At 48.5% G+C, this 19,086-nt stretch overlaps 1 non-coding gene across 1 annotated transcript; it reads right to left on the minus strand.

The window, feature by feature from the left end:
* Window positions 1-5,046: 5,046 nt before the first annotated feature.
* On the minus strand, window positions 5,047-5,165 carry LOC148664937 (5S ribosomal RNA). The gene has a single exon (XR_015938418.1). It is a non-coding gene; the product is annotated as a 5S ribosomal RNA (ribosomal RNA).
* Between the last annotated feature and the right edge of the window lie 13,921 nt (window positions 5,166-19,086).

Consider the following 19,086-nt stretch of genomic DNA (forward strand, 5'->3'; position numbering starts at 1 on the left):
TTATTAACCATATTCATTTTAAGTGCTTAATGCCATTTTTTGACCAGGCACGAATATTCTTAAGTCCATATCTTCGCAAGGGAATCAGTGCGAATTGCAATACTAATTAAATTAAAACTACTAACTACTAACTAATACTAGCTAATTAATACAAACCAGAAACGTGTCTAATGACATTACAAGTGGAAAGATTACAGATTTTAATCGTCTTTAATTTTGTTACGTTATACATTTTAGAAACGTTTCATCCATACAAACACCACAAAACTATTTTCGATTGTATTTCTGAATAGTATGTTACACTTAGTTCACTGTTTTAAATACATCTAATTAAGAAAGTTAGGTGTTAGCATAAACTATTAGCAATCAATAATATTAAATTTAGCACTGTAATAAGCTGTTGCACTTTCCCCCGCATCTTGTAAAAATATATTTTCATTGTTCAAATATACATTAAGTCTGACTATCATATAATAAGTTAAATACAAAACTAAAGAAAAAATAGGGTTAAATATAATTCAAAATATTTTGTTAACAATGTTAAAATAAAATGTATTAACTAAGGAGTAGGATGGCACAGTTGTTAGTATGTTTTTTGTTTTGTTTCTTTTTCATAAATACAATAGTAGTACCTGATGTCTCAGTGGCTTTCAAAATTAAATTATGCATGCAAACCTGTGAACTAGAAAGATAACTAAGATATCCATCCATTTATAATGGTGGCAAAGTGGTTAGCATTGCTGTCTTGCAGCACTGGGGTCCTATGTTCAATTCCTGCCATCCTGTGTGTGTGGGGTTTACATGTTCTCTCTGGGTTACATGGTTTTTCTCCATATGTGTGATATGACTCCCTCTCGCACTCCAAAACATACTGGTAAGTTAATTGATGTATGGGAAAACTGGCCCTGGTGTGTGTGTGTTTGTGTCTGTCTGTCCTGTGATGGACTGGCGCTTCGTCCAGGGTGTATTCTGCCTTGTGTCCGTTGCTTACTGGGATAGGCTCCAAATCCTCTGTACTGGATAAAGAGATTAGAAATGGATGGAAGTAAAGGCACTGTGTGGATGGAACTATACACAGTGTTAGAAACCCACTATGAAATGGCAGCATCTCACTGAGAATAAAATATCTTATAGTGCTGGCTTAAGGAAACAGCCTTTCCACCTCTCTTGCACATCAGTATCCATACCTAGTTATTTAAACAAATTGCCTCTAATTATAAACATCTTAATATGCTGGCTCTGTGGATCCGCATCAGCTATGTTTGCCCATTCCTTCAATTCATGTGCATCCAACACACAGTTCAATGCCAGCAACTACACATAATCTAAAATACAATCCTTATTTCAGTATCTATGTAAACATATAGTCTGTTAACTTCATCATCTTCATCAAAAGTATGCCTAACCCCATTAGAAAGTGTTCTTGTTATAAGTGTATTCCTCAGGTTTCCCCAAATTATCTTCTTCTTGTCAACATCTCTAGTCTTTTATCCTGCAATAACTCAGCCAACACTTAAATCTCCAAAAGCTGCTTGTGTTAATTTCTTTAAATCACAAATATCATGTGTAAATACTGGCCATGTAATACTCTGCATTGTGGAATAATAGTTTATTTTAAAGGGAAATAGAGAAACTAAGAACTAGAGAAATCAAGAAAGGCTTTTTTTCTAGAATTAATAAATGCACATCCTGTTCACTGGGGAAATTAAATCCACACTGAGCAATCTTCAATATGTTCAGAATATGACAGCAAGAATCCTATCAGGGATGCATTATACCTGTTTTCAAGTCCTTGCACTGGTTACCTATCAGATTTAGAGTCAACTTCAAAATCCGTATCCTCCTTATATACTGTCCTACAACTGTTATTATTGATCACCGAATTATTGTACTTGACATGACTTCATTCAGCCTTTCCTGAACGTCTATGACAGGCAGAGAGAGTGCTGTTTCTGGTGCGATCTTTTGCAGCTGACATTTCACTGTTTTAAACGAACAAGAAATTAGATTGCTCATAAATCAGTTATTCTATATAAACACAGCGTAATTGCCCTCTGAAAATCCTCTTTTTCTTGTTCGTTTTAGAGACCTGGATCGAAACTGATTTTAGATGTCAGAAAGGATTTATTTTCTCTGTATTTCCTACATTGCTTTGTCGAGATTTTAACTTTATATCTAACTTTATATCTAGGCTCAGATTTCAACTATAAATCGTACAGTAATTAATAGCAGTAAATACTGATGTGTTGCGCCCTCTTACCACAAAAATATATGTTTTGTAGTTGGGATTAACTTTATTTCGTACGCATAGCTACTCCGATTCAGACACCGAACAGTTAAAGATGGCGGCAAATCAGACACCCAGAGGGGGGGGGGCGTCTTCTCGCCTCCATAACTAAAATGCCAAATAGGAGTGGCTTAAGCGACATACACAGTCGTGTAACTGACAGTTTGAGGTAGCCTATCGTGTAAATTTCGCTTTGTTGCTGATAGGTTAAGCTTTCGAAACTCTGCCCCAAAGTCATGTGACTGATTTTTCGCCCTGTTTCGTTGGTTAAACGCAATGATCACAAGCACCACCATGGTAACTGGGATGTGTAGTTTTTAATTCCGTTTGAATTATAACTGTACGTACTGTCTTCATATTTGACCAGGGCTTCAAAGAGAAGGCGCGCCAAAAAATTTCAGTGCCGTCGTCTCCGCTTTAAAGGTACCCCTGTGCTGGAATAATTTGACCTTGGAACGTTTGCCCAGCGTAGTTATAGTGGACATAAAAACAAGAGTTCACTGGCATTATATCCTAGAAGACACAGACCGGCGCCAGACCGGTAAATGCTTGATGAACTAGGGATTGGACAGTTTCCAAGTGCTTGTACAATTGATAGAAATGTTCAAATAAATGTGCAAAAGAAATATACAAAATAATCATTTATTTCTTTATCATATTGGCTAGCTAATGTCCTCTCTTTGCTAGTTAGTGGCTGTGTTTCTGCGTTGGGTAGCAACGGTTGACTGTTCTCAGGCGGAAGATGTAAACAGCTTAATTTTCGTGTTAAATAATTTTTAAAAATTAAAATTCATTCTATACAGCAATCACATGTTTGGGTACCGTTTCATAAAACTTTCATGCTTAAAATGTTTAGGGAGAAATGGAAGACTGGTGTGTATTTTTTCTTTAAACTATCAAGACCAGCCATACACAGTACAGTTTATGTACATACAGTAATGTTTATGTTCCTAAATTAATATCGTTTATGACCTTCAGATGCGTTATGCTCCTCTTCTTTTTATGCTTAGCTACTAAAATTTCCCTTTAGTGGTAAAATTCCATATAAATATTCAAAACTAAGCGTATTGAAACGTGCACAGTAAAGACATTAAATGATTAAATCTTTTCACTACCAACCAATGCACCACGAGTGCCCCTGTCGGTCATTTTGGCCAGCCAATCACTTACCGCGGTGCCCTACGGTGCCCTGCGGGTTGGTTACTGAACCGCGGGTTTTTAACGCTCATTTTGAATGGCTGCATCTGTATTTCACTTCAGCCTTTCACTCTTGCTTCCTTCCAATGAGGACGGAGCTGCGGGAGAAAGGGCGCTATAGAGGATCGCTGTGGAGAGCTGCTGCTGTGCTTTGACATCTGAGCTCTGTGGAAAACGATCTCAATACAATTCTGAAAAACGCGACTCCCAAAACGCCAGCCGAACAAGTCTCCACAGCCGAAGCGCTGTGTCTCTTTTCAGCTGGCGATAAACCTTTCCTCGATCCTTTGCGGACTTGTAAAACTGTTCATGATCAGAATAAAAAACGCTCACGCTAATACACAAGCACCACAGAGATGGAGGGTGAGATGGGGCCTCATTTAGGACAGCATACCACCGCTTAATTCTGTCTTATTAACAAGCATTGCCGCTACAACGGCATCTCCCCTGTCAAACTTCCTCCTGACGTGTTTGACAGGATCTGGGCCGTGGTGAACAGTGGGAAAGACGCCCTGTGGAGAGTGAGGACCATGGGGCTGTTCAAAGGCATCGAGGTCCCAGTCAAGGCAGCAGGTAGCCTGGCCCTGTTCATCACCCGAGAGAACTATTACCTCAGAGATCTGTGGAGAGAAAGGAGGGAGGAAGCAGAAAATCTGTGGGAAATAGAGAGCATAGGTCAATATCTCAAGAAACTGTGAAAAACATTATCATGTTTAAGTAAAGAATGTGATTTACACCAGAAAAAAAGAAATTGTTGCTATGTAACTGGTACCATGTCAAAATGTAATGAGATGTGATCATATATACTGTTTTAAATATGTATATTAATGTAAAGCTTTCTAATTTGTGATGTCCTATATTTTTTTGTGAACTTTTAAAAGTTCTTAAAAAATCGATTCACCCAGGGCGAGGCTCTACTGGATAATTTCTGGTAGTGGGGGACTGCGTTCGCGCTCTCCCCTGATGTGCTTGGTCCAATATCAGATACGGAAGAGTTACGACACCACGTGCTGCGATAGGATCCCAGTTCGAAAGCCACTGCTGGTTCCCGGTTTCTTTTAGTTAGAGGTCCAGAGAAGCATTTCAAGCTGGTTACACTACTTCTTCCGGACATTCATTCCCTTTTCAAAGTCAGTCGTTTTGCTGTAGTCTGCATTATTAAGGCCAATTTATTTGGTCATGGGGGCCTCGGTACTGTATGCTAATTCTCAAGACAGTTTCACCCGTTTTCTGATTGCTAGGTTCTGTACCAGTGCAGACATATCAAACAGTGAATGGCTGTACCTCTATTGTATCTGTGCTCAATGAATGAAATCAGTAATAAATGAATATATGTATAGTTATACGAAAAACAAGTGGTTTATCGACTCATCTTCATTTGCAGATTTAGAGGCAGCTTCGATATTCGTTTTACAAACGGGTTTTTTTTTATATGGGTCACACACATGCCATAGCAACAAAACATTTCTAGAGATGAGGCTATAGATCACCTTTCCATCCTCCAGGTTTTCCTCCCAAAGCCTACGGCACCAACGGCGATCCCTGCTGGCCAAGAGAGCAAAAGCTTGCAGCACCTGGTATTCCCAGGAAGTCTCCCATCCAAGTACTAACCAGGCCCAACCCTGCTTAGCTTCCAAGATCAGATGAGATCAGGCACATTCAGGGTGGTGTGGCCACAAGGAAAAGCCATCGTGCCTAACTCGCTACTTGAAGCTGTGTGTGGCTGGGGCTCTGTGCCCCCCGAGCAGGACTGAAGGATCGTTCGTGTGCAACTCTTTGGAAAGGAGCCTCTTTCCAAATCGCATTGCGTACCTGGATGTTGGCGAATGTGCTCCCTTGTGTTGGCTTGTCCCGCACTTGAGGAGAACAAACAAACTGCACGGAGGAGCACAAGGCAAGTCTTCACAAGACAAAAACCTCCAGTGCACAGCACTCTGAAAACATTTCTGGGCTGTCGCGTTTTTATTTCAGCACATAAAGCGCACCAGTCCAACACGTCGGCCGGGCGCGCGGCGCCTCCGCCCTCTTGTGGCCTTGCGGCGTCAGAGCAAGAGGCTTCTTCTCGCTGCCTTTCCGCTGTGTTGCAGAGCCCCGAGAGGGAACCTGGAGCATACACTTTGTGGGGGGCGGGGGACCGCGTTCGCGCTCTGCCCCCGGTCTCTTGCGCGAGTACTAAATCTCACGGCGCTAGCCAGCGGCCAGGAGACAAATACAATATCGCGGGACAGGGGGGCCTCGTCATTGATTGTTACATATGAGACGGGGATTAGGAGGAGACCCCGACTGATTGGTAAAGGGGAACACTAACACCAGAGAGACACCCCCGGAGTCTCTTTTTGAGAGACACCCTGGGATTTCTTAATGGCCAAGGAGGGTCGGGACTTCGGTTTTATGCCTCCCCTGAAGGACGGCGCCTGTTTGTGCAGCAGAGTGTCTCCATCAGGATGCTGGGGCATAAGAAAGCCACACAGACCGCAGGGTGAGCGCTCCCTACTGGTCCCAGTCACACCTCTTGTAGGAGCAGCAGCAACCTGAGCTTTTCCGGGGGGAATCTCCCATCCGGGTGCCAGCTAGGCTCACACCTGCTGGGCTGCCGTGGGTGAGCCCAGTCGAGAGTCGCAGGGTGAGATCTAGTCACCGGGGAGAAACGATACAAGCGAAGGATTACTCGACTCCCAGCACTTGAAAAGACCGACAAATGACTCGTTCCCGCCGGAGCTGAATGTACCTGCATGTGTCGTGTCGTCTTCTTCCCCCGCCCCGCTGTGTTTGCTGTATTGTCTTTGAAGCCGGCCCCCGAGACGAGACGGGCTGTTCCTGTGCCCCAATTAACACTTTACAGGTGCCATTCCCCGGCATTGTGGCCATTGTCGGTGGTCACACGCGATAAGATAAGGTGGAGGAGAGCGGGGCATGCCCAGCGCCAGACATTCAAGGAGGGGGCTGTGCGAGGTGAGGTGAGGTGCGACACGCCGGAGCCCCGACACTGCTAATGCAGAGCACTTGTTGAACTGGCATTGAAAGGACATGTGCGCACGGAGCGAGCCTTCCCTGCGGCGGAGCGTGGAAACTTTCTCCCCGCGCTGCAGGAGTTGTGTGCGCTGCAGCGGTGCCGAGAGAACAGCACAGAAGGCAGCAGGCTCTGGAGAGCGGGTAAGAGACGGAGCCTTGTGGGCAGGCGAGCAGGCCCGTTTTTTGGAAATTGCCGAAAAGGCTCCGGTGTTTGTTCGGTGCGTGGCAGGCGCACGACGCGAGCTTGCGTAGCGATTTGCGGGTCTGGTGCTATGCAAATGAGGCCGAATTGCGTCCTGGGACATGCTGCGAATGCGCATTTGCGACTGCAGATGTGTAGGAAACGGCGCGCTCGTTTTCTCGTTTTGCCCACCCTTTTGAGTGTTAGTGTGGCGTGTGAGTGTGCGAAAGAGTGGGCCCAGCAGGAGGCGGTGGCGTGCGGGGCGAGGAGCTGGCCTAGGCTGCGCGCTTTGTGCTGTGGGTGCGGGCCGCTTGTACAGCTCATACTTACCTGGCAGGGGAGATACCTTGATCAGCCTGTAGGTGGAGTAGTTGGATTGTTTTCTTGTTTTGTGGAAGCAGTGTTTGCTTTGCAGTTTACGAAATGGCAAATTTTGGATCCCGCAAGAATGCTGTGCGTTTTGAACTTTTGGATGATCTCTTCATGGATCGTATGCAGTTCAGCAGAAAATTGTTGCAGAAGGAACTTGGCTTTGAACCTCGGCACTTGGATTTCATCTTCGCTCTCCCAGGTCAGAAAGCATTTGAGGTTGTTTTTGCTACCTATTCTCTGTTTGAACAATGTGTGGATGTGTTTGAGGCAAAAAGAGGGAAAGTTCCTGCCCTTGAGAAGATCAACTTGCAGCCTCTGACACAGAGAGAGAGGAAAACAGTGCATGTTGTTATGTTCTCGAATCTGGCAAAGACGGAGGACATTCAAACCTGGCTTAACCAGTACTGCACCGTCCACCATGGAACTGAGGTTAGAGATGTTGACAGTATAAAAACAGGAGGCAAGGAAATTCGAGGTTCGTTTGCTACCGGACAATGTAAATGGAGGCTTAAGGCACCTGCCCTCTACAATCCGGCTGGGCACCTGCAATGGCTATGTTTTTTATGTGGGACAACCAAAGGTGTGTCGGCGCTGTGGTGCTGCGGGACACCTGGCATTGTCCTGCACTGTGAAATGCTGCAAGACCTGTGGCAAACAGGGATATTTAGCCTCTGACTGTTCAATGCTGCCAAATTGCAATTTATGTGGCTCGGAAGGACACGTTTTTAAGAACTGCCCTCACGCCTACGCCAATAAACTCAAAATGAGAAAGGATGAGGCAGTGCTTGTTTCAGCCAAACCGGCCCGAAAATCCAAAGCAAATAACAAGTCAAACAAAGAACCCTTGTTGGACAAAGACTCTCAGCCTCCAGCCAGGATCAGTCCTGCTGTGGCTCCGGGGCCGGTGGAAAAGAAATCCACTACGCCCCCACAACCGCAGACTGCACCAGACAAGCACGAGGGTTTGAAAACCCCCGAGAACAGCGAGGACCCCTCCCCCACTCCTGCTCCTCAGAACGAGGGCCAGTGTGGGGCCCCCCGGTGGAGCGGGTCCAGCGAGGATACCCAGGATTCAGCGGAGCTGCTTTTCTCAGACTCTGCAAGTGCTAGAGATGTCCTCCTCTCCTCCATCCAGTCCATCACGGAGGATCTGTAGCAGCTGGTGGGTGAGGGGGAAGAGGAGACTGGTGCATCGGCTGCACCCCTTTCCCCTCAGTGCTCCCAGGAGCTGGACTTGAGGAAAAGGAAAAATGACTCTGTTTTCTCCCCGAGCGAGGAGGAAGGAGAGCATGGCGATGGGGACAGCTGGAACCCCTCCACCCCACCTTCTACCCCCTTCCTTGAAATGGACTCCGTGAACACTTTTACTGCTGCCACCCTGATGAAGGCTCATTCAGAGGATGGCTGGCAGGAAATTGGTAAGAAGAAAAAGAAAAAGAAGTAAATCAAGAGAGATATAAAAGCTTTGCAGATAGGTGGGATAAAGGGCCTTCTGATTGGTCAGGGGACAATAACAACAGAGCCTCTGGTGTGGCCATTCTTTTCAAAGGATGGGCATTCAAATTGAAAAGTATTCAGAGGGTCATAGATGGCAGGTTGCTGTGTGTGGATGTGGAATGGGGGACCGTTAACCTGCGGCTAATCAATGTGTATTGTCCTACTGACGTTGGAGGAAGGGTGGAGCTACTCAAAGCACTCTCTCCCCTATTGTTATGTAGCACAGACGTGATAGTGGGAGGGGATTTTAATTGTATCTTAAAGCATACAGACAGGCAGTCTAGCTCTCCGATAAAATTGGATTCCAGCTCACTGGCCCTGCAAAACTTAGTTCAAGACTTTAAACTCTCAGACACATATAGATGTATATATCCCACAACAGCAGGATATACATGGTCAGGGAGGAATAGCAGCTCCAGAATTGACTATTGCTTTGTCTCAGAGAGAGTGAAAGTTTTTGGGGTCGCTCTTCAGCCTGTCTTCTTCTCAGATCATCAGGCTTTAGGGTGTAGAGTGGAACTCCAGGGCGGGACTGTCTTTGGCCCAGGCCTCTGGAAACTCAACACAAAGCTGCTAGAGAACGAGGGGGTAGTATCCCGCTACAAGGAGAAACTATCACAGTGGCTGTCCTTGCAGTGTCTGTACGAGTCAGTAGGAGAGTGGTGGGAGGAGGTGAAGGTGAGGACAAGGGCCTTTTTCATGGCTGAGGGAAGGAAGGCTGCTGCCAGACGGAGAGGAGTGCTAGCCAGGAAACAGAGGCAGCTGCAGCGTCTCTACACGAGACAGTGGCTTGGATGTGCTCGAGGATATCACCCTTTTAAAAAAGGATGTCCGGAGCATAGCGGAAGAAAGTAGTCGAGGAGTGCTGTTATGAAGCTGAGTGCAGTTCTTGGAAGAAAATGAGAAGTGTACTTGCTTCTTTTTCAGGAAAGTGGTAGGCTCCAAGTCTGTCATGGAAAGTGTAGTTGATGAGGAGGGAAGAGAGAGTACAGAGCTGAGTGCTATCCTCTCCTGCATCGAGGCCTTCTTGTCACGGACGTCCAAGGGGACTAACCGTGGGGAGCAGGAGGGCGGAAAAAGACCCATATGCGTAGCGGCGAGACGGGAAAAAGGCCCAGGCTCATTAGTGCAAAGAGTTCAGGAATGCCGTATAGAAACCTGTGCGCCCTGGTGCTAGGCGGGTCTCAGGACATCCGAACGTCAGTGCTGAGCGAGGACAGAGTGCAAGACCCTGAAATATTTAGCCCAAGGGAAAGAGAGGGACAGGAAGGACAGCAGACCAGAAACTAGGGACAGGACAGAGAATACCGCCCTCTGGCTGCAGAGGGCGTGACACTTCTACTCAAGACTGTACAACTCTACAGAGGTAAAGGATGAAGAAATTCATTTTTTTACCTCAAAGCTAGAAAATGTTTTGAGTGAAGAAGATAGGGAAGTACTTGAGGGGGATTTGACAGTAGAAGAGCTGAGAGGCTATGGAGAGCTTCAGAAGGGGAAAACTCCGGGTGCTGACAGGCTAAAGGGGTTTCTGCTTTTACTACTTGCACTAATGAAGGCAAAAAAAAAGCCAATCGATGTGAACGAACGGCACTTTACAGAGGAGTACTGCCTGACTGGATCGTTGATAAACAACAGAGGCCACTCCGACCTCTTCTCGGTTTTCTTCTAAGGATCTTCTTCACATTCGACCATGCAGGGGAAGCCAGGTACACCAAAGCAAACGCATGAAAGTGCATTTCAAGCAGAGACCAGGAGGGACTTGTTTACACCGAGAGTGGGCGGAGAATGGAACAATGCGCCCAGCCCTGTTGCTGGAGCCGATTCTTGATGAGCTCTTGGGCTCACTAAGAGGCCCCCACTGGATGCTAATCTTTCTGTTGTTCTTGCAGGTCCTGCGCTGCTTTTGAGCCGACAGAGCTCGTCCTGGTCTGTCGGCACAGCCCAATTGCAAATGATCAGCTCCGCTTACAGAAGGAACGTGCGTTTGGTACAAGAGTGCACGAAGGCACCGGAATTACATTGGGAACAAATGACCGGTCGCTCAAGACCTCTGTGAAGTACAGGAGCGTGCAAAACGAGGCTGTTTCCGCCCGGTCTCGAACCGGGGACCTTTCTCGGGTTAGGCGGACGTGATAGCCGCTACACTACGGAAACCCGCAGGGACCGCTGCTGGTGTCTCGCTTGCGTTTCGGGCTTAGAAAGGGACGCGTCACTTTAGGCAGGTGGCGCTGGAGAGAGGAACAAAGGGCGCGATGAAACAAAATGCCGAAACCCGGGATCGAACCAGGGACCTTCAAAACTTCCGTCTAACACTCTCCCAGCTGAGCTATTTCGGCGGTGCAGAAAGCACACAGCCACCTGCTCCAGCCTTCCTGTCTTGCGGCATGAGCGCACCAAGAGGAGCGGGAGAGTGTTGCAGGAACGTCACTGAGAAGGAAAGGAACAAATGACTGGTCGCTCAAGACCTCTGTGAAGTACAGGAGCGTACAAAAAGAGGCTGTTCCCGTCCGGTTTCGAACCGGGGATTTTTCGCGTGTGAGGCGAACGTGATAACCGCTGCACTACGGAAACGGTGAGAAAAGGGACCCACCGGCAGTGAGTATTCAACCTTATTGCATTACTGCTCCCAACCAGTTGATATCAATTTAATTCCTAAGGGTTATGTTCTTGTTTTGAGTATCTCATGTAGAAGTTGTAAACAAGTTCAATTACGAAACGGTCTAAATGAATGATATACTTATGTCCTCTTGATATGTGTAACTCTTTGTAACTGAATGAATTTATATCTTTTGTATTCTGATAACCCTTACGATAAGATCTGTTAGGTTTGCATGCATATTCTATATATTAACAAATGTATCCTCGTGTATTAGTACCTGTGTGTGCGTTGTTTGAGTTATGTCGCATGGTTGGATTCTAAGACCATTAAAATAATCAATTTTGTGATTTACTGCCACAAAAATAATTGTCCCAGTAAATGCCCAAGCCCCTACAGAACTGGTGCCTCGTGAGAGAACACTACAACAGTGTGTGATATCCTGTCCCAGCCTGAGGAGCAGACAGCGAGCCTGTCTCTTAATAATACTAATAATACAGTGTGTGATTCCCTGCCCCAGCCAGAGGAACAGACAGTGAGCCTGTCTCTCAATAATCATACAGTGTATGATCTCCTGTCCCAGCCTGGGAAACAGTGAGTCAGCCTCTCAATAATTATAATACAGTGTGATCTACTGTCCCAGCCAGAGGAACACACAGTGAGCCTGTATCTAAATAATAATAATACAGTGCGTGATCTCCTGTACTAGCCTGAGGAACAGAAAGCGAGCCTGTCTCTCAATAATGATAACCTAGTGTGGAATGTCCTGTCCCAGTCTGAAGGACAAACAGTGAGCATGTCCCTCAGTAATAATAGAACAGTGTGTGATCTCCAGTCCCAGCAGGAGGAACAGACAGTGAGTCTGTATCTCAATACTAATAATACAGTGTGTGATCTCCTGTCCAAGCCTGGGGAACACTGAGGCTGTCTCTCAATACTAATAATACAGTGTGTGATATCCTGCCCCAGCCTGAGGAACAGACAGTGAGCCTGTCTCTCAATAATAATAATACAGTGTGTGATTTCCTGTCCCAGCCTGGGGAACAGTGAACCAGATACTCAATAATAATAATACAGTGTGTGATCTCCTGTCTCAGCCTGGGGAACACTGAGCCTGTCTCTCAATACTAATTATACAGTGTGTCATTTCCTGCCCCAGTCAGAGGAACAGACAGTGAGCCCGTCTCTCAATAATAATAATACAGTGTGTGATCTCCTTTCCCAACCTGAGGAACAGACAGGAGTGAGCCAGTCTCTCAATAATAATAATAGAGTGTGTGATTTCCTGTCCCAGCCTGAGGAACAGACTGTGAGCCTGTCTCTCAATAATAATAGTGTATGATTTCCTGTCTCAGCCTGAGGAACAGACTGTGAGCCTCTCTCAATAATAATAATCCAGTGTGTGATCTCCTGTTCAAGCCTGAGAAACAGACAGTGAGCCTGTCTCTCAATAATAATAATACAGTGTGTGATCTCCTGTCCCAGCCTGAGGAACAGACAGTGAGCCTGCCTCTCAATAACAAGCCAATGTGTGATCTCCTGTCCCAGCCTGAGGAACAGAGAGTGAGCCTGTCTCTCAATAATAATACAGTGTGTGATCCTCTGTCCCAGCCTGAGGAACAGACAGTGAGCCTGTCTCTCAATAATAATAATACAGTGTGTGATCTCCTGTCCCAGACTGAGGAACAGACAGTGAGACTGTCTCTCAATAATTATAATAATACTGTGTGAGCTCCTGACCCAGCCTGGAGAACATACAGTGAGCCAGTCTCTCTATAATAATAATTCAGTGTGGGATCTCCTGTCCAACTCTGAGGAACAGACAGTGAGCCTGTCTCTAAATAATAATAATACAGTGTGTGATCCTCTGTCCCAGCCTGAGGAACAGACAGTGAGCCTGTCTCTCAATAATAATAATACAGTGTGGGATCTCCTGTCCCAGCCTGGGGAACAGTGAGCCAGACTCTCAATAATCTTAATAATAATAATACAGTGTGATCTACTGTCCCAGTCTGAGGTACAGTGAGCTTGTCTCTCAATAATAATAATACGGTGTGTGATCTCCTGTCCCAGCCTGAGGAACAGTGAGCCTATCAATCAATAATAATACAGTATGTGATGTCCTGTCTCAGCTTGAGGAACAGAGAGTAAGCCTGTCTCTCAATAATAATAATACAGTGTGGGATCTCCTGTCCCAGCCTGGGGAACAGTGAGCCAGACTCTCAATAATCTTAATAATAATAATACAGTGTGATCTACTGTCCCAGTCTGAGGTACAGTGAGCCTGTCTCTCAATAATAATATAGTGTGTGACCACCTTCTGTGGTCTGTTTCAAATCCGCTCGCGATGAGACACCGAGGAGAAATGAAGAGCCCCAGTCGCGCTTGAAAATCACCCGGGAAAGAGACTTTCAATGTAGGAAAAAAAAGTCGTTAGTAACAGACATAATATGTTTGTTTTGTTTTTTTAATCGCTGCGATGTGTGACTAAGCTCATACGACTAAGAGTTGCCCCCTTTGTCTAGATCTGGTAACCTGCTTGTCGCTGGTGGGCCAGATCGTGTCGCCCGTCACTACACTGGGGCATTAAGACCCACACAGACCGCAGGGTGAGTGCCCCCTGCTGGCCCCACTGAGAGGTCGTATCCCACCTCCTCCTCTCTCTGCGAAAAGCAGTATCTTCAGGCCCTGACATCCCACCCCTGCCACTCTCTGCGTAAATAAGTATCGTCAGGCCCTGACATCCCACCCCTGCCACTCCCTGCGTAAAGAAGTGTCGTATGGCCCTGACATCACACCCCCACCACTCTCTGCGGAAAGCACTGTCGTATAGCCCTGACACCCAACCCTCCACTCTCTGCATTAAGCACTGTCATATAGCCCTGACACCCACCCCTCCACTCTTTGAATAAAGCAGTGTTGTCAGGCCCTGACATCCCACCCCCGCCACTGTCTACGTAAAGTAGTATCGTCAGGGCCTGACATCCCACTCCCGCCACTCTCTGCATAAAGCAGTGTCTTATGGCCCTGAAACCCTCCCCTCCACTCTCTACATAAAGCAGTGTTGTCAAGCCCTGACATCCCTCCCCTGCCACTCTCTGTGTAAAGCACTGTCGTATGGCCCTGACATCACACCCCCACCACTCTCTGCGTAAAGCACTGCCGTATAACCCTGACACCCACCCCTCCACACTCTGCGTTAAGCTGTGTTGTCAGGCCCTGATATCCCACCCCCACCACTCTCTGTGTAAAGCACTGCTGTATGGCCCTGACATCACACCCCCACCACTCTCTGCGGAAAGCACTGTCATAAAGCCCTGACACCCACCCCTCCATTTTTTGCATAAAGCAGTGTCGTCAAGCCCTGCCACTCTCTGCGTAAAGAAGTGTCGTATGGCCCTGACATCCCACCCCCACCACTAACTGTGTAAAGTAGTATCGTCAGGCCCTGACATCCCACCCCTGCCACTCCCTGCGTAAAGAAGTGTCGTATGGCCCTGACATCACACCCCCACCACTCTCTGCCGAAAGCACTGTCGTATAGCCCTGACATCCCACCCCTCCACTCTCTGCATAAAGCAGTGTCGTCAAGCCCTGACATCCAGCCCCCACCACTCTCTGTGTAAAGCAGTGTCATATGGCCCTGACATCCTAGCCCCGCCACTCTCTGTGTAAAGCAGTGTCATATGGCCCTGACATCCCACCCCCACCACTCTCTGTGTAAAGCACTGTTGTATGGCCCTGACTTCACACCCCCACCACTCTCTGCGGAAAGCACTGTCATATAGCCTTGACACCCACCTCTCCACTCTCTGTGTAAAGCAGTGTCATCTAGCCCTGACATCCCACCCCCTCCACTCTCTGAATAAAGAAGTGTCGTATGGCCCTGACATCCCACCCCTCCACTCTCTGCGTAATGCGGTATCGTCAGGCCTTGACATCCAACCCCCGCCACTCTCTGCGTTAAGCAGACATGTTACAGACATTTACAACAAAGACATATTATAAAATATTGACATATACTGTAGGCGGCTGGAGCATTATTGGAAGACAGACTCACTGTTCCTCAGGCTGTGACAGGAGATCACATACTGGGCTGCCCGATCAACTGAGTTCCCTCCTCCCTCTCCCAGTAGGATTGGGACCCGTTGTGATTCTGGCAGGTGTGGGAACTCTGGGATTAGATTTCTGAATTTCGGGAAGAATGTTTCTCTAATCCCAGAGTATCTGTCATTGTGCAGTAGGAAGTGCACCTCTGTCTCTATTTCTCCCCGCTGGCAGTGGGAGCACAGCCTGTCCTCTCTGGGCAGCCAGGTCTGCCTGTGTCGCCCAGTTTCTATGGCCAGGTTGTGGTCACTGAGCCTGTACTTCGTCAGGGTCTGTTTCTGTTTGTTATTTTTTATTTTGGTCAAATATTCAGCTAGTGTGTATTGTCTGTTTAAGGTTCTGTAGCATTCCAGTTTATGTTGTGTTTGTGTGTGTGTGTCCCAGTGTGTGAGATATTGCTGTTTGATCTGTGCTGTGATGTGGTTGAGTCTGGGTTGTGGTGCTCTAGCAGTGCTGTCCTGAGGCTGGTTAGTGTCGGTGTCACTCACTGCGAGTGTGATCTCAGCAAAGTCTCTGTACTCTTGGGACACTTGACTCACCTGTCTCTCTCTTTCTCTCCCTGTGCTGTCCCTCTCCTGCCCCCTCTCTCCCTCCTCGGACTCCAGCTGGAGGAGGTCCAATCACCACCTCCTGTGAGACAGAAGAAAAATAAGGTGGGTAATGCTCTGATCCTCTCTTTACTCCTGTCCAGTGTCCAGTCAGTGTCCAGTCAGTGTCTCTGTATGAACCCCTCTCTCTCTCAGTGCAGTGTTCATGTACTGGAGTGTCCAGTCAGTGTGTCTGTATGAACCCCTCTCTCTCTCAGTGCAGTGTTCATGTACTGGAGTGTCCAGTCAGTGTGTCTGTATGAACCCCTCTCTCTCTCAGTGCAGTGTTCATGTACTGGAGTGTCCAGTCAGTGTGTCTGTATGAACCCCTCTCTCTCTCAGTGCAGTGTTCATGTCCTGGAGTTTCCAGTCCGACTCTTAACGTGACTCTCCTGTCTCTGCTTCAGAAGCGCTGGTGCGTCTTTTTAAACTCCCTGAGCTGCGTGTCGGTGGAGAGAGATGATCAGGACGAGCCGATGGAGGCGGCGGAGACCGTGGGTCAGGAGAGGAAGAGCGAGGGAGAGGAGGAGCAGGCTGCCGGGAAGGACAAGAAGAGGAAGAGGAGGTGCAGGTGAGCAGACAGGAGGGCGCCGCCCGGTCGTGTCTGTTATTCAAGGAGGAGTCTCCTCTTGCTGTTTGATGTCATGGTGACGTCTGTGTCTGTGTCCCTCACACCTGCAATAACAATATTCTTTCCAGGTTCCTTTTCCTGTGCCTGCTAAGATCCGGACTGGACTGGACTGGACTGGAGCTGAGGGACACCAGTCTGGACTGAAGCTGAGGGACCCCAAACTGTGCTGGACCGAAGCTGAGGGACCCCAGACTGTGCTGGACCGAAGCTGAGGGACCCCAGACTGTGCTGGACCGAAGCTGAGGGACCCCAGACTGTGCTGGACCGAAGCTGAGGGACACCAGACTGGACTGCACTGGAGCTGAGGGGCCCCAGACTGGACTGCACTGGAGCTGAGGGGCCCCAGACTGGACTGGACCGAAGCTGAGGGACCCCAGACTGTACTGTACCAAAGCTGAGGGACCCCAGTCTGCGCTGGACCGAAGCTGAGGGACCCCAGTCTGCGCTGGACCGAAGCTGAGGGACCCCAGTCTGCGCTGGACCGAAGCTGAGGGACCCCAGTCTGGACTGGACTGGAGCTGAGGGGCCCCAGACTGCGTTGGACTGGAGCTGAGGGACACCAGACTGGACTGGACTGAAGCTGAGGGGCCCCAGACTGCACTGGACTGAAGCTGAGGGGCCCCAGACTGGACTGAAGCTGGGGGGCCCCAAACTGGACTGGACTGAAGCTGAGGGACCCCAGACCCCAGTCTGGACTGAAGCTGAGGGACCCCAGACCCCAGTCTGGACTGATGCTGAGGGACCCCAGACCCCAGTCTGGACTGAAGCTGAGGGACCCCAGACCCCAGTCTGGACTGAAGCTGAGGGGCCTCAGACTGGACTGAAGCTGAGGGACTCCAGACCCCAGTCTGGACTGAAGCTGAGGGACTCCAGACCCCAGTCTGGACTGATGCTGAGGGACCCCAGACCCCAGTCTGGACTGAAGCTGAGGGACCCCAGACCCCAGTCTGGACTGAAGCTGAGGGACCCCAGACCCCAGTCTGGACTGAAGCTGAGGGGCCTCAGACTGGACTGAAGCTGAGGGACCCCAGACCCCAGTCTGGACTGAAGCTGAGGGGCCTCAGACTGGACTGAAGCTGAGGGACCCCAGACCCCAGTCTGGACTGAAGCTGAGGGGCCTCAGACTGGACTGGACTGAAGCTGAGGGACTCCAGACCCCAGTCTGGACTGATGCTGAGGGACCCCAGACTGGACTGTGGAAAACTTTCACATTATCTCCACCTGAGTCCTCAGACCGTCTGCATGACCTTGTATTATTAAGTATTATTTTAAGGTCCTGTGATGATCGTAAGATGGGGGGGGGGGGGGGGTCACTAAATAAACCCTGATCTGTATCGTAATTTTTGTTCTTTTGTTAAACATCAATAAAATGTTTAACAAAAAATCTGTTTAGCTTTTGGTTTTTCCCTCCCCCCCCACCTAAACGAACGAACAGAGTCTGTCCTTCTCTTTCATCCCGGAGAGTTTGTGGTTGATGGATTGAGGCCGAGAGCCCTCGTCGTCGGCGTGCCACCAGTTGGCGGGGATATAGCAAGGTTGCTGCTGGGAGAGGTGTGAGTTGGGCCAGCAGGGGGCGCTCTCACCCTGCGGTCTGTGTGGGTCCTGATGCCCCAGTATAGTGACGGGGGACACTGGACTGTAAACAGGCGCCGTCCTTCGGATGAGACGTCAAACCGAGGTCCTGACTCTCTGTGCTCATTAACAATCCCGGGGTGTCTCTGGAGAAGAGTAGGGGTGTTACCCCAGTGTCCTGGCCTGATTCCCCCCCTGGTCTTGACCAATCATGGCCTCCTAATCACCCCCCCTCTCTGAACTGGCTCCATCCCTCTGCTCTCCTCCCCACTGAGAGCTGCTGTGTGCTGAGCGGACTGGAGCATCATCCAGGTGGGGGCTGCACACTGGGGGGGCTGGAGGGGATCCCCCTGACCTGGGAAGAGCTCTGAGTGGAGGGTCCAGACTTATTAATTATTATTATTATTCGTGCTGCACTGGGCTCCTGTCCTGGCAGTGAGAGGGGGACTCTGTGATCAGGACAGATACTTATGACTGTATAATAACACACGATAGAAATGGAACACAGGGTAGCGCTGTAGTCCCTTCGAAACGTTTTGAACTGCCAGAAGAAGTTTTCACAACCCAGACTCGTGAAGGTACAGGTCTTCTCCCTTCGTCCGGAGCAAGGTGTATCGTGTCCTGGTGATTTCTCCCGTTTCGAACGGAGTCTAATGTCGCGTTTCTACTTTATTAGAGAGAGGCACTGAACATCCTATGATGGACTGGTGTCCTGTCCAGGGTGTGTGAGTGTGTGTGTGTCCTGTGATGGACTGGTGTTCTATCCAGAGTGTGTGTGTCCTGTGCTGGACTGGTGTCCTGTCCAGGGTGTTTGAGTGTGTGTGTGTCCTGTGATGGACTGGTGTCCTGTCCAGGGTGTGTGAGTGTGTGTGTCCTGTGATGGACTGCTGTCCTGTCCAGTGTTTGTATGTGTGTCCTTTGATGGACTGGTGTCCTGTCCAGGGTGTGTGTGTCCTGTGATGGACTGGTGTAATATCCAGGGTGTGTGTGTCCTCTGATGGACTGGTGTCCTGCCAGGATGTGTGAGTGTGTGTGTCCTGTGATGGA

This window comes from Lepisosteus platostomus, chromosome 5 (genome assembly GCF_059453375.1).
Source record: "Lepisosteus platostomus isolate fLepPlt1 chromosome 5, fLepPlt1.hap1, whole genome shotgun sequence".
Classification (NCBI taxonomy): Eukaryota; Metazoa; Chordata; class Actinopteri; order Semionotiformes; family Lepisosteidae; genus Lepisosteus; species Lepisosteus platostomus.